The sequence below is a fragment of the Dipodomys merriami genome, unplaced genomic scaffold, assembly GCF_024711535.1.
Source record: "Dipodomys merriami isolate MVZ:Mamm:240054 unplaced genomic scaffold, mDipMer1.0.p SCAF_15, whole genome shotgun sequence".
NCBI lineage: Eukaryota > Metazoa > Chordata > Mammalia > Rodentia > Heteromyidae > Dipodomys > Dipodomys merriami.
In genome coordinates, this window is record NW_027202826.1 from 12,618,329 (window position 1) to 12,633,494 (window position 15,166).

Here is a 15,166-nt window from a genome sequence, read left to right on the forward strand (position 1 = left end):
ACACGGATGACAAAACATCATCCAAGTCAAGGGCACAGTTTTTGCCTTCCTGTTTTTATTTCATTTTATTTTTTTTACTGAAAAGAGCAGCAGTTCAAGTAAACAGCCCCAATCAACTACACCCTCGCGATTTTCTCACTATTATGTAGGAACTCAACAGGAAACCACAGCTATATCCTCTTCAGTAGTTCAGGTTTACGCTGGCAAGCGTAAACAGTCATGCTGACATGACATAAATGTTTAAGGTGATTTACACTCACCCACGCTCAGGTGCTGAAGACATTTAGCAGAGCTTCTCAAGGACAAATCCCCAAGGAAAAAATAGTCATAGGAATAGTTACACCTTAACTACTTGTTTGGGGATAAATTCTATTGAACAACACACAAATACGGCTGAAACTTGATACTCCTCTCAAAGTAGCTGATGTTTCAAAAACCCCCCACAGGAACTCACCGGCTTTACAACTTCTCATTTGACTCAGACATGGAAAAATTTTCAAGCTAAAGAGGTGTCAACTTGTCCTACACCATACAAGTGCTAATTTTTTCCCTTTTGTATCCAACATGGTCTAAGAATGAGATATTTCTAGCTATGAAATGTAGAAAGCTTCATTTTGTTCCTTCTCATGTATCATCTCATTCAAAGCGTGTAAACATGGGCTTTAAACATACAACCTGGGCTTCCATAGTGCATTTTTATCAACCAAGGGACTTTTCCACTCAAGAACATCCAGGAAGGACAGGGGAAAGCTTATGGCAGAAGACCAGGGTTTTAAAGGGCTTTTGCATCTATGTAAATCACAGATGTGTGTACTCTTTTAACATGGATGACATAGGTCTGGAACTCTCTAGCTGTCTTGCGTGGCCACATGACCTAGAACATCAGATCTCCAGAGGCATTTTTTTTGTTGTTATTATTTATTTTTTAAACAAATTTATTCATCAAACAAGGAGAGCATGCAGGCTGGATGTTGATGCAGAGGGGGAGATAAGAAGAGTCTTAAGTTGCAAGAAAGGCTGAAGAGACCTCAAAGTCAGAAAACAGGCCCCAAAATGAAATGTTAAAATGTGAGACTATGAATAAAAAGCAAGTGGCCATAGGAGTTAAAAGTGCTCATAGGGATTTTTGGATCAACTCTCTCATTTCTAGAAAGAACCTGCTGGGCCTTGAGCAATGACATGACTCTGTGCTCTAATTTCATAGATTGTGACGTTGTTGTATTGTTGTACTTTTATGAACCATGCCTTATGTGCTTCTTAACTAACCTTTGTGTTAGGTGATATTGTCTATGAAACTGACTTTGGCTAGTGCCCTAGTTCAAGTACTAACCTAGTCTTAAGAAATAATACCTGTAAAATCACAGGTCTGACATTTCAGATATACTTCTCCTCCCTCCTGCCCCCATAAAACATGTTTAAAAAGTGTACTTTTAAATTTGTTGAGATATTTTCCATAAATATATTTAGAGCTATCAAAGCAACAAGGGCACTCCGGTTACTGGTGGCTGACATCTGTAATCCTAGTTACTCAGGAGGCTGAGAGATGTAAGGATCACCAGTTGGGGCAGGAAAGTACATGAGACTTCTACCTCCAAAAACCAGACTTGGTGCTGTGACTACAAGTGGTAAAGTACTAGCCTTAAGCTCAGGGACAGCACCCAGGCCCTGAGTTCAAGTCCCATGACCAATAAAAAAATGAAACATCAAAAAAAGAACAAAACAAAACAAAAACCCAAGGACTCTGAGCCTAGGAACCTGCCAGAAATCTGACCTGGCCAAGCAATGCCCTCTGGAACAAAATGTGGGGAGTTTGAAATGACACAAGTCAATTCAGTAATAAAAATAATGCCTAGAGATGACTTCTATTAATTGCTTTAACCCCAAACAAGAACTGAAAAGAAAAAGAACTAAAAAGAAAAGAGTACAGAATTTATGATTTTTTAAAAAATACTGAATTTTCATATCCAAAACAGCTAAGTTTAGGTTAATACTAATGCGTTTGAACAGTAGCTTTAAGACAGAAATTGTTGCAAATGAGCTTCCTCTGCATAAATTACCTTTTCTTTTGCTCTTCAATTTTCACCTAGAACACTTAGCTGTAAGCTATCATAAAGAATTGCTCAACTTTCCTCAGTAAATGAGTCTATGATTAAAACATCAATCACGGAAACACTAGTTCTAAAAATAGTCTCTAAGTCCAAAGTCCGTAGATGGAGTTAAACAAAGACACATGCTTGTTTTTTCTGGTTATGTGTGTGAGCACAAACGTGTTTCTGCACGTGTATGCATGTTCAATGCACGTGATTCCCTGATAAATTCTTAGTTTTGCTTTTGAGAAGCAAAGAAATGTTGTTTGCTGAGCATATGTGTTACCTGGATATTCTGATAAAGAAGTCATGTTTGCCAATTTTTGTTTTTGCCAGTACAATGATTTAGAGGTTTTTAACTTCAAATATTTGTCCTTGAACTCACCCTGATTGTTTAAAACATGTCTTCTGATGAATTCAAAAGCTTTGCTATTTAAAGTAACATGAAATGAAATGTGCATATTCCTCATATGTTCATGCAATGTTGCTAATGTCTTTGAAATTATATGTAATATTCAGCAGAATACTACATCATAGCACAGTGAGTCAGTTGGCCTTTGAAGTTGGATGACTGAATCTACATATAGTCTGGTCAATGGCTCTCTGCGGGACCTTGAACCAGTTATTCAATCTGTTTCTCATCTCTAAAGAGGAGAGAATAGCAGTAGAAACCTCCTAGTTTTGTTGAAATGAGAAGTGGGTTCAGTCAATTACGACCAGTGAAGTTTTGAAAGAGTAACTCAGCCTGAAGTCTCTCCCTCATTCTTTTCTTTTAAGGTGTGTGTGTGATATATTAGAGCTCACAACTGCCACAGAACCAAGCTGGTGAAGTGCCTGGCTGGTTCTGTTTCGCCTCCAGCTCCTTTTTTGCCCCTATTTTCCTTCTTCTCCTTGTGTTTGAGGTAACCATTGTGGCTAAAGCTACTGCCTTCTGGGATTCAAAGCAAAAAGGATCCCCTCTCAAGTCTGTGCATATATGCAAAGATGGATTCACCTGGTTGTTAGCACAGAGGCAGGAGCTACCGCTTGAACATGTAGGGTCATGGGCCTGGAGAGGAGGCCCAGCGGAGGGTCTGGAGTATGTCCAGGAATTCCTATGGAAACAGCTGGGCATTTCTAGCAACCTAGAATGCATGCATGACCTACACATGAGAGACTGTCAGTCCCAAGATGGAGGTGACCCACGAGGGTCCCAACAAAGCTCCCAGCTGATCAGCCTCAGACAGAGTTACAGTATGCTAATGTGCACAAACAATTCATAAACCATGATAGAGTGCCAATAGCACTTTGTCTAATGTCTATTGCACTAATCTCAAAAAAAAAATTCTTTGTTTCCTTAGGGGTCCCCTAAGGTATTTACAGGCCGACACCAGGAACATTGGTACCATTTCTCTGTCTTGGTCACTTGACTGCCCTTGAAAATTCATGTGTCTCACTCTTATTTGCTATGACGTTAAGAATAATAGGAAAATGACTTCTAGTTTTCAGACTGGCCTGGCTGGGGAAGGAAGGAACCCAAGTGTGGGTGGCAATGAGGGTGAGGGGGTGATGAAGAAGGGAAATGAATCTGAATCACTGGGACTGCAAGAAGGAGGGAAGGAAGGGAGGTGGGAAGGGGCATCGGGGCTGCTGATGAGCACAGAGGACTAGGGGAAATGCCTGAGATTCTGACCGGGAAAACAGCCCATTGCAAAGCTGCTGAGCTGGCTGTTAACTTGAGTCCAACAGCCTGGGTTTCAATTTTTTTTTTTGGATCCCTAGTAGACAGCACAAGGTTTCACATTCATGTCAAGTGATCTATATAGATTTACTCCATGACACAAAGGATTTACTTCCCCTAAATCAGGTCCTTCTATCAGCCCATTTCACACTTTATACCTCAGCTCCAGAGTAGCTTTCCTTCCCATTTCCAGATAAAGACTGCTTTGGGTATTTCTTTTTTAATTTGTAAGGCAGAAGGATCACACACTCTGAACCCAATCCAACTCAATTGAGGCTGCCTGAGATGTGGATTCTCCACTCAAAAGCCACAAACCCCAGGAGGATGATCTTTTAAAGGCCTATCATTGTAGTTTGCAGCATCAAATTGTCAACAAAGGAATCTTACACAAGTATGGAAGGTTGAGAATAGTTCAGATTGGCTTACTTAGAAATCACCAAGAAAAGATCTTACGCTTAAAGAATTTTTAACACTCATGCATGGCCTTTTATATATTGTCAGTCCACCTCAGGGGTCCTGATGTGGAATACCCAAGTACTTCTCCTTTCCTACAAGGAATGAGAAAGCACCGAGCCCCCGTGTCCTCCGTTAGCTCTGGTTGGCACTATTCTTAGCACTGTCTTCCGAGTGTGAAGCCCGACACTTCAGGATTAATAATTAGATGAGAGGATGTTTTTAGAAGTGAGGTAGGAGGCAGCGTGCGGGGCTGGCAGTGAGGTGTGCCCGAGGAAAGGAAGGAACAGCAGAAGCTGAGGAAGAAGGAGCACTCTGGGGACCTCACGGGGCAGTGTCCTATCCTGGAGAGATTGGCCTGGGCTTGCAGCCTTTTGAGGCATTCACAGGGCTTTTTGTCTTTATGGCTGCGCAAAGACATCAACTCTCACTTGGGCCAGTGGCCTCCATGGAAGCCACGTTAGCAGAGGCGTTCTGTGGCATCATGTGTCCGGCACGTGTGGTGATCTGACTGTCTTCAGACAAGAGTTGCCATGTGGACCACTTCCATGACTAAGTGAGCATTTCTCAGCTGTCCGGACAAACTGGAATATGAACTGATACCACTCTAGACTATTTCCTTTATTATTTAGTTATTATTATTATTATTATTTTGTGCTAGTACTGGAAGCAAGAACTCAGGGACTGGCTGCTGTCCCTCAAGGCCGGTGCTCTACCACTTGAGCCACAACTCCACCTCCGGCTTTTGGCAGGTTAATTGGAGCTAAGAGTTACACAGATTTTCCTGCCCAGGCTGGCTTCAAACCACAGTCCTCAGATCTCAGCCTCTTGAATAGCCAGGATTACAGGCATGAATCGCCAAGACCCTGCTTTTTTTTTCTTTTAATTATATAAAATAATGTGTTTCATTGGAACACTTTCATATACATATATATATATATAGTGTGTGTGTGCTTTGATCTTGTCTACCCCTCCTCCACCCTCTCTTGTGTCCCTCTCACCTCTCCTGCTCCCCACTTTGATGCTTTATCCAACTGCCCCCCTACTGAGTGCACTGCACCTTTACCTGAAGGACTGGAATGCAATCTGGCCTTTCAAGCAGCTATGAATGCTTAATATAGGTTAAAGACTTGCACATCGAGAGATATGTTGCATTCAATATCGGATGAGACCATTCAGTGTAAAATCTTAGACACGGGTCTTGAAGGTAAAGAAAAGAATTCATTATCGTTAAAATAATATTTTTTACTTGCCCTATGTGTTCCGGTTCAAAGTAAGAAAGTAAATAAATAAGCAAACAAGTGAAAACCTCCACTACTGTGTTACTACAAGAACAGGTCAACTCTTTTGGGATTCCTTCATTTTTTTTTTTTAACAGAATCTATATAGCTTGAGCATCAGCATGTTTAAGGCTCACAGTGATTATTGGGAGTTTAATTGTATTCAGAGCTACCTTTCTGCTCTGTAGAAACATAGCAATTTCATGAGTATGTTCATGGACTTTTCTAGGTCACAAAGTCAACCATGGGCTCTAGAAAGGCAACACAATCAAGTGAAGGCACCAGTACAGGTGACCTACACAAAGCCCCAAGGTCAAGCGCATGGCAACAACAGGGAAAGCTTGATATGAAGCTACAGGTAACAAATGCTCTTCTTGTGTCTCGAGCTCCAGCTGGGAGAATGTGTTTCTGTGTTTCCTTTCTTCTAATAGGTCTTCAGATTTTTAATTATTGGCTTAGTTAAAAGCAAATACCTACAGATTTCTTGCTGGAAGACTACCAGTTTTCAGTTTGTGAGCTGCTACAGACATCTCCCAAATGGAGGCCCAGGCAGGAAAGTGGGGTGCAGAGAACTGTCTAAGGCAAAGCTTCCTTCAGTCCTGAGCATCTTTATGCACAGGCAAGAAACCTTCCCCATGATAGCAAAAGTGTCTTCCTCCAGCAGAGCTCAGCCCTGGCCCGGACACAGACATATTTCTGCTCTCTGACTGTTTTCAAATATCTTCAACAAGAAGACAAGAACCACCCTTCACACTCATTTATTATAAACAATTGGCACCCATTCAAGGGTGCAAGCAAAGCGGTGCTCTCATTTAACCAGAGCCCTGATTAACATTCTTATCAACAATTGAAAATTCTAGTTGCTTTCCTTTGACCTGCATTTTTTGAGGAGAAATAATTTATGGACAAATTTAGAGAAGGGCAGGCTTAGAGCAGCATTCAAAGTGAGTATAAATAAAAAAATGCATGCTATGGATAAAGGTATTATACAAAGGTCTCAGGCCTCATGGAGGGTTTCCTGAAGTTACCGTGCTATAAGCTTTGAGTGTCTGGAGACACTAATTAAGAGTGAGGGACAGAGCTTTGCAAAATGATGTAATATAACTGCAAAGGCAAAGACCAAACTCAAAGCGAACCCACAATGAGCCAAAGTTGTTTTGCATTTTTCAACAATCTCAATAAAAAAAAAGCATTTGATGGGAAAGCACATTCATGTCACAGACTAAAATGGAAGAGAAACAAAAATCCTTGAATATGATATGAAGTATCTGTCTCCTACAGAGCCATAATTCATAATTAAAACCTGGAGTCCATGCAAAATTTTGAATCCTAATACTGCTTGGCATATGGGCATAATCTATTACATTTCAGAAAAAAATGGTTCAGGATCAAAACACAAAAGCTGCTGTGATGATTCAGATAATATAGTTAGAAGAGACATTTTGTTACCTCCAGCATTTTGGTATGTACATTTTAAAGCCTCTTCCTTGAAAAAGTTCCCCACTCTCACAAGATGTGTATTTTAATTTTAGGCTGTTTAGAAATCAATATCTTTCAAAACAACAAATGGGAATCTATCAACATATAGCATTTGATTATTCCCATAAACTAGCTCTCCAATTTTGAGGGCGTATATTTACAATTCATGCTTAAAAAAAGAGATCTTTTCCAGAAAATTATTTTTTTCAGAAAAATTACTCAATACTAATGTGATTTTTTTTTAAAAAAAGAAGCCTTGGAGATCTCTGTCCAGCTGTCCCTTACTGAATTAGAAACAGCACTATGGTCCCAGGAGATGACTGTGACTTTGTAGAATTTTATTCCCTAGATGCAGATTTAAAAAAATCCTCTTCTTTCTCCACCACCTCTTCTTCCTCTTCTTCTCTTCCTCCTGGTCCTCCTCATCCTCCCTCTACCCCCCCTTCTCCCTCTCTCCCTCCCTCCCTCCCTCTCTCTCTCCTTTCTCCCTAAAGGCTGAGACTCTGGTCTTAACTAATCTTCCTAGCAGTGAATAAGATAATAAGATATCCACTGTTTACAATCCAAGAATTAAGTGAAATATGTTGTGTGCAACCAAAAATATGTCTTGCATCAGATCTCCCAGCAATCCCAACAAGTTTTGTGCCTTTTTGTCCCTCCAGGTGGAGGTGGAGCTCACAACACTGCCATTTTTTAAAAATAAGTTTTTTATTGTGAAAATACTGTACAGAGGGGTTACAGTTACATGAGCAAGGGAATGAGTACATTTCTTATCAAAAATTGTTGCCTCCTCCTTTGTTTTTCCCTTACCAGGCACTGCCATTTTTGAAAGGCTGACTTCCCTGCGTCTGAGATTTGGAGGATAAATGCTTTGATTCTCCCCAACCCCTCACCAAGGGGACGCTCTGACATTGCCTTGAGATCCTGTTTCTCTTCTCCTCATCAGATGTTCAGTGAAGAATCAGCAAGTTAGAACCTGATCTAACTAGTGATTTAAGTGAAGGTATTAGCTTCCCAGGGATTCATCTGTATCCATTTTGTTTCCTTGTTAATAAAGGCTAGGACTGCACAATGGTCTCAGAAATCTGGCTATGGGAATCCTGTGGGATCTTAAGAGAACAAACCAAAACAAATCACAAAAATCGCCACAAAACCAGATTGCTAAATCTAACTTCCAGATTCAGGTCTGGATTTGCATTGCAGAGGTCAATGAATGTGACCTTCTGGATACCAGTCAGTTATTACTTCCTGGTAATAATAGTGTGGGCCCCAAATTATGCTACTGGCTTCAAAATAAAGGCGATAATCTAATTACAGGCATGGGAAATTAGAAAAGTGTTACTGTGTGCTAATTCTAATATGTCCAGTTAAAAAGCTGTGAACAGTGTTTTCACTAGTACTCAAGGGAGTCAGTATTTTAAAGTGTAAATAAATAAATAAATATATATATATATATATTCCCCCATAAAATTTAGTAAATGTCTTTTCAATTCAAATGTGGTTTCTAAACTGCTTTTTAGTATTCCAAACCTGACTCTTATGCAAATAAGTTAGGTTACCACTAGTTTAAATACTCTGAGTAGAAAAGGAAGATGAGAGAAAAATCCAGAATATCTTTACAGAAAAAAGCAAATTTCTGTATTTAACTATGCTTTCAATCAACCAATGCAAGATGATGAGTTGCATATCTACTCTTCTGGCTATGGTTGGAGCTTTATTCAGAAAGGTGTTAGTACTGCAGCACTGATTACAGAATTAGAATTTCCGGAAGAAAGACAGCAAGAGCTGGAAGAAAGCCAAGAAAGTTTTATGAAACACAAAGACTTTCTTCTCTGACTGTGTCTTCTCAAAATAACTACAGGGCTACCTATAGCAAAACAGAACCATGGCAACTTCTAGAAACATAGAAACACACCCAAAACTATATAGTAATTGAACCAAGACCTGGCTGCTGGGTGATCTGTTTCATCTTCCCAGGACTGTGGATGATTGGCCTGGGACTTTGCTCATGAGAGGAGTTTGATGCAGAGAATAGAAGGGTGTGCTGAACTTGGGTGACCCCTTTTTCTTCCGGTGTCAAGACCAAGTGATTGCAGTCATGTCCTGAGAAATGAGATAATCATACGCCATTGTGGTGCAGCCTGTCGGTTCAACAATTCAATCATCAAACTCAACTGAATCAAAGACTATCCAGCAAATGATTGTAAATGATATAACATAGGTAGGGAAATGTGAGATTTATGATGTGATGCCTATGACTCTTGCCTGACTTTCTTTAAAAAAAAGCAGCATTAGAAAAACAATTCTTAGGTATAACATAGTTAACAATTTAACAAACAGTTAAGGCTATGCATAAAGGAAATAGAGAATAAGACAGGAGCTTTGGGGAGGCGAGGAGGAAATGAAGAGATACGGGAGATAAGACAGCAGATAGACCAGATGAACGAGTCCATAGATCTTTGTACGTCGGGAGGATTATAGTTAATGACCGTGCACTGTAGTAAGGATTTTTGCTCAATGAATAGAGGCTGCTCTTGCCATGGACGGTATGGTGGGGTGGGGATAGGAGGTGAACAACTCATAATCTGGTATTATGAGCTACACACATGCTTATATTTAAAATTCCCTTTAACAGATGCAATAAAACTCATAGAAATAATGAACAACTTGAGTAATATTTCAATGTAATCAGAAATTCCATTATCATTATGTCCTCTCCACTTGGCTTCCTTTTTTTCTTTGCTAGATGATTCCTAGACAAACCTCCCATGGCCCTATTCTTGGTTTCCTCCTTCTATGTAACTGGTTCATCTTCACAACCCACCAGGGTTGCTCATAAACTAGCCCAAGTTCCCTCTTTCTCCTGAAGCCTTCCTGACCACTTCAGTCCCCAAGGACTTTGGCTCTCTGCCTTCTTTTCTGCCACATATTTGGTAAGCCACAAGTCTTGCCTTTATAATGAGGCCATTCCACTGCTCAGAATACTTCATGAGCAGTTGTGTATCAATCCTCTGAAGCCAACTGCTGGCCTCCTACAATCTGGAAGCTTCTCTTTGTACTATCACTTCAAGCAGTGGCTCCTGGGATTTTTAAGAACATGATGGGTCCAGAAGGAGATTTGTTTTCCATCATAGTCCTTTACGTACCTACCTACAAACAAACAGACAAGTTCCAAGACTGAGTGTGGTGATGTGTGTCTCTATACCAGCTATTCAGTAGGCATAAATAAGAGAACTGTAGTCTGAGGCCAGTGCAGGCAAAAGCAGGAGACCTATCTGCAAATCAAACTAAAAGCCAAAAGGATTAGGGGTGGGTGACTCAAGTGGCAAAGAGCTTGCCAAGCAAGAGTAAGGTCCAAGGTTCAATACCTAGTATCACCAAGGGGAAAAAAAAACCGAACAATGATTATCCTACTATGCTAGGCTGTTCTATTCTGTTTTTCAAAAAATAAACATGCTGTCAGCTGCCAGTATATCATCCCTGTAATCCCAGCTATTCAGGACACTGATATTTGGAGGATCACAGTTCAAAGCCTGGGCATAGAGTGTGAAAGACTCCATCTCCAAAAGAACTGTTAAAAAGCCAGACTGAAATTGTGGCTCAAGTGGAACAGTGCTAACCAAGCAAGCACAAGGCCCCAGTACTGTAAAAAAATTGCTGATCAGATGGACTACAATGAGTTGATGATTAGTTGGGACCCACAGTTTGAAACGTTTATTTCTAGAAGGGCATTTACTAATTACTATGGGGTCGCTACAACTATTTCTCTCACTTAAAAATCATCTAAACATGGGGCTGGGAATGTGGCTCAGGGGTAGAGTGCTTGCCTAACATGCATGAAGCCCTGGGTTCAATTCCTCAGTACCACATACACAGAAAAAGCCTGAAGTGGCACTGTGGCTCAAGTGGTAGAGTGCTAGCCTTGAGCAAAGGAAGCTCAGGGGCAGTGCTCAGGCCCTGAGTTCAAGCTCTAGGACTGGCAAACAAAATCATCTAAACATTATATGAGTCTATAGGATTTTGCTAGTCTGTGTTATAGAGTTATTTATTTGTTCATTCAGGTTTTGGTACCATCACATGGCCTTCTAGAATCATCTAGGACATTTAGAAGCTTGGTATACTCATTATTTTCCATTCTGTTTTCTCTTGAGCACCATTATCATAAAGAATAAGATTCTCTAGCAGAGTGTAGCACAAGCCTGTAATCCCAGAACTTGGAAGGCTGAGCCTAGGGGATGAAGATTTGAGACCAGCCTGGACTATATAGCAAGATCGTGTCCTTCTCTAAAAAATTTCCATACATTTCTATAAGTCACTTCTAAAATGTCAATGTCTACTGACCCACTCTCTTTACTTGCACAATATGCAAAGTAGGTGGTAGATATTTCATCGATGAAAGAATCCAGGCACAGTGAAATATGACTTTTCTCTCTCTTCTAAGTAGATGTCAACCAAGCTCATGATAGTATTCAGGTATTTGTTGGAAATAAATGTGGGCAACCAGTATCATGTAGAGCTTCAAAATGAGTGCGCTGACTTGACCTCTCCAGATGCAATGGCTTAGTGATAAGATGAGGTAGCGGCTCTTTTAGACGAGCTTGTGGCTGGGTCCTGTGTCCCTTGGTGTCTCTATCTTTCCACCTTTACATGTCCACACAATTGTCTTCCTTGGCCTCTGAATACTTTGATCCCTATATCAGGCTCTTTGTGTATTTGGTTTCATATACCAGGAGGCCCTTTCCTCTCCTCTCTGTCAGGTGAGTTCCCCTCATCCTTGAGGTCCAAGCAAAACTTGCCCGACTCCTGCCTCTTTTACAACTCGGTCTCACTAGCAGTTACTGTCCATCTCCCTTTTAGGTTTTGTAGGCTGAGACCAGTCCTTCTCATTCATTCTTCTATTCCACCCTCGAGGACATGTCTACTTCAATGCTGAATGCATGAATGAACAAGTGACTGACTGAATGAATGAGTACATAAAGAGCAGAAGCAGCTGTCTGTGAGAGAAGCCCAGAGCATGCTGGGACTGAAGCCATGCATCCTCACTGTCTGAGTCCAAGATTTTACGATGCTGGGATTTTTTTTTTTAACCACTGATATTTTAGTGCTTTTTCCTGCAGGCTGCAGATCTTTGTGCCTGGAAATGAGGGATAGCTGTATCTAAATAGATTCTTTCAAGAGGCTTTGAGGCATAATCAAGAAAAAGATTGCAGGAACAAATAATTAACTACATCGAGCAAGTCTTCTGAGGCAATCAGAACACTCATTTCTAAACAGCTTGCTGGAATCCCCCCTTTTTCCAATTGAAACTGGCATGATTCATACAATACTCCAGTCTTGTCATTTTCCCCTATGTGAAGCTGTGTCCTCATGACTTTACCCTACTCATTTTCCTAACAGTCTAGTTAGCTATTAGGTGAAGACTCACCCTAACCACAACACCCTGGTACTTGTTTTTTCCCATGAGTTCCTCCATTCTGTTTCCAAAATAAATTTGATTGATTTAACATCCAGACTTACAAGGATCGTAATTACTACTTTCCCCCCCGTTTATGAATCAATATGGTCTCCCATTGAACACAACACACATACATACCCACACCTTTGACCAAAAAATGTTCTTTGTGATTCTATTTTAAAAAGAAAGAACGAAAGAAAAATTCTCATGAGATCTCCAGGGATCTGACGGTAGCAATAGAGATTTTCCTTTTTGTGTTGTGATTCTGGTATCTTTATTCTTACTTACAATGGCTGCGCAGGGCAGGCCAAATGGTGAACACAATGGAAAAGCAAAACAAAACAAAAATTAGTATTGAACTGGAAAAAAAGCTCTGTTGGGGAAGAAGTACATTCAGAGCATTATCAAAGTAAAATGTGCACCAGTACCAACAGAGGCAAACAAAAGCCCACGCATGCGATGTGTAAATATTTCATGAAGCTAAGCCTTAATCAACTCTCACTCCCCAGCTTTCTGGTGTGGCAAACACTTCTTCCAGTTCCACCATGACCCAGATTCCTTGCAAAAATGAAATAAAAACACGGACCAACGAATCTTTCACAAACGCGCTGGGAAAAAAAATATTTCACAGACACACACACATAGCTTTCAGTGGAGCAAGCGACACCTTCTTAAGCGATGACTGCCACTTGGGTGGTCACTCAAGGCTTGCTTGCTCTGGCCCTCCTCCCTCTCCCAGCCCTTGCCTTTCTTCCAGCTTTTCTGATGCGTTCTGGACTTTCACAGCAAATTAACCTTGAACTCCCTACCATCCCAAGTCTCACAGCGTCCTCCCCCCCCACCCCAAGGAAGGCCTGGAAACCTGGGCCCCTGATGATGCCTTCTACCTCCCCAGATGTATCTCCCAGTGCCTCTCAGCTACCCCTCCTTTCCCCCTCCGTGCGGCTGTCCATTGTTGCGACTGAGATTGTTGCCATTCGCTGGGGTAGTGTGAAGATCTGCCCTGTGGATCAGATGACAGTTTTCTTCCAACCTTTCCTAATACACCTGCTTGCAGTGGAGTGTTTATTACCTTCCGTCTCTACCCTTGATTTAACGTGGTTCCAAAGTTCACCCCCGGGTCCTGAACAGGGCTCGACTCTCTGCATTTATTTTTCTTTACCAACCTTTGCCCGCCGCCCTTCCTCTCCTCTTCCCACCCACCTCCAAGAACTCCCATTCCACATGCAAATGCACACACACACGCACACACACATGGAAATGCACAGACATTGTGTATGACTAGTGTTTTGACCTTAAAGGGAAACGCATTGGGAAAAACGAGAGAACACACACACACACACACACACACACACACACACACACACACACACACACGCACGCACATGCACGCCCCTCTAGGAATATTCAGTGTGCAGATTAGATTATTGACAGAGCTGGAGATCACCCGCATCTCCCCCGGTTTACCTTCAAAGGCAGAGTTTAAGGAAGCAATGACCTTGCCGAGAAATCATCCACCTGCGAGGGGGGCGCAGACGGCCCCTCCCTCCCCCCAGCCCCCCCCCCCATTCCCGGGCACCGGATGGGATGGGGAATCGAGCAACAGGCAAAGGATCCCCGCGCAAAATGCGGGACCGAGTCCCTGCGGGCCATCTCCCCCGGCACCCCGCGTCCCCACCCCCACCCCGGGCCGGCGCCGGGCGGAGGTGGCCCGGGGGGCGCCGTCCCCGCGCGCCGGTGGCCGCGGGTCGCCTACCTGCGCCGTTCCCCGGGGGCCGCGGGGCCGCCGCGGCGCTGGCTGCGGCGCGGGCTTCCCGTCGCGTAGCTCGGGTCCCCGGCTCTCGGAGGTGGGGTGGGGGGGGAGCGGCCCCCCTCGCCGGCCGAGAGCGAGCTGGGGTCCTAGTCCCTCTCGGGTCCCGGAGACCGCTGGGCGCGATCGAGATCCGAAATCGTGGCGCACGGAGCCGAGGCGGCGCGCTGGAGCGGGCGGGGCGGGGACTGCTGCGGGGCGCGGAGCCCGCGCGGCCGGCCGGGGTTCACCGCCGGGCTGCGGACCCCCCCCGCCCCGCCCCAGGCCCTGGGTGCGCCCTCCGGCGGAGGAGCCCCAGCCTGGCCGCCGCGCGCCGCAGCCTCCCCGGCGGCCGCCGCGGCTGGGTGCGGGCTGAGCTCCGCCCCCCAGCCCCCTCCCCGGCCTGACCTAATCCGGGGGTGGGTGTGTTTTGGGGGCGCCGGGAGCCGGGAGGAGGGCTGGCTGCGAAGGCTGCTGCGCGCCGGCTGGGGGAGCTGGGCCGGGGCCTGGCAGGTTGGGGTTCGGCTACAAGAACACCGGTGACAGATGGAAAGTTAAGGAAGGGATTTAGGAAGAGACCTGGGGGTGGGGTGGGGGGCGGGGGGGGGGCGACTCCGCAGGAATCTGGCCCTTGCTTCCCGCGGGTCACCGCACGCCAAACGGTCTAGACTCCAGCAGCTCGCCCTCCCTCCTTCCCTCCCTCCCTCCCTCCCTCCCTTCCTTCCTTCCTTCCTTCCTTCCTTCCTTCCTTCCTTCCTTCCTTCCTTCCTTCCTTCCTTCCTTCCTTCCTTCCTTCCTTCTTCCTTCCCCTTCCTTCCTTCCTTCCTTCCTTCCTTCCTTTCTTTCTTTCTTTCTTTCTTTCTTTCTTTCTTTCTTTCTTTCTTTCTTTCTTTCTTTCTTTCT

General features: G+C 43.6%; 1 protein-coding gene across 1 annotated transcript in view; it reads right to left on the reverse strand.

Annotated features, from left to right (window-relative positions):
* Gprin3 (GPRIN family member 3) overlaps window positions 1-14,506 on the reverse strand; it is a 49,997-nt gene extending 35,491 nt beyond the window's left edge. Inside the window, exon 1 of the mRNA XM_070022278.1 lies at window positions 14,231-14,506. The gene's annotated coding sequence lies outside the window, so the exon portion shown is untranslated. The remainder of the gene's footprint in view (window positions 1-14,230) is intronic.
* Window positions 14,507-15,166: the final 660 nt, after the last annotated feature.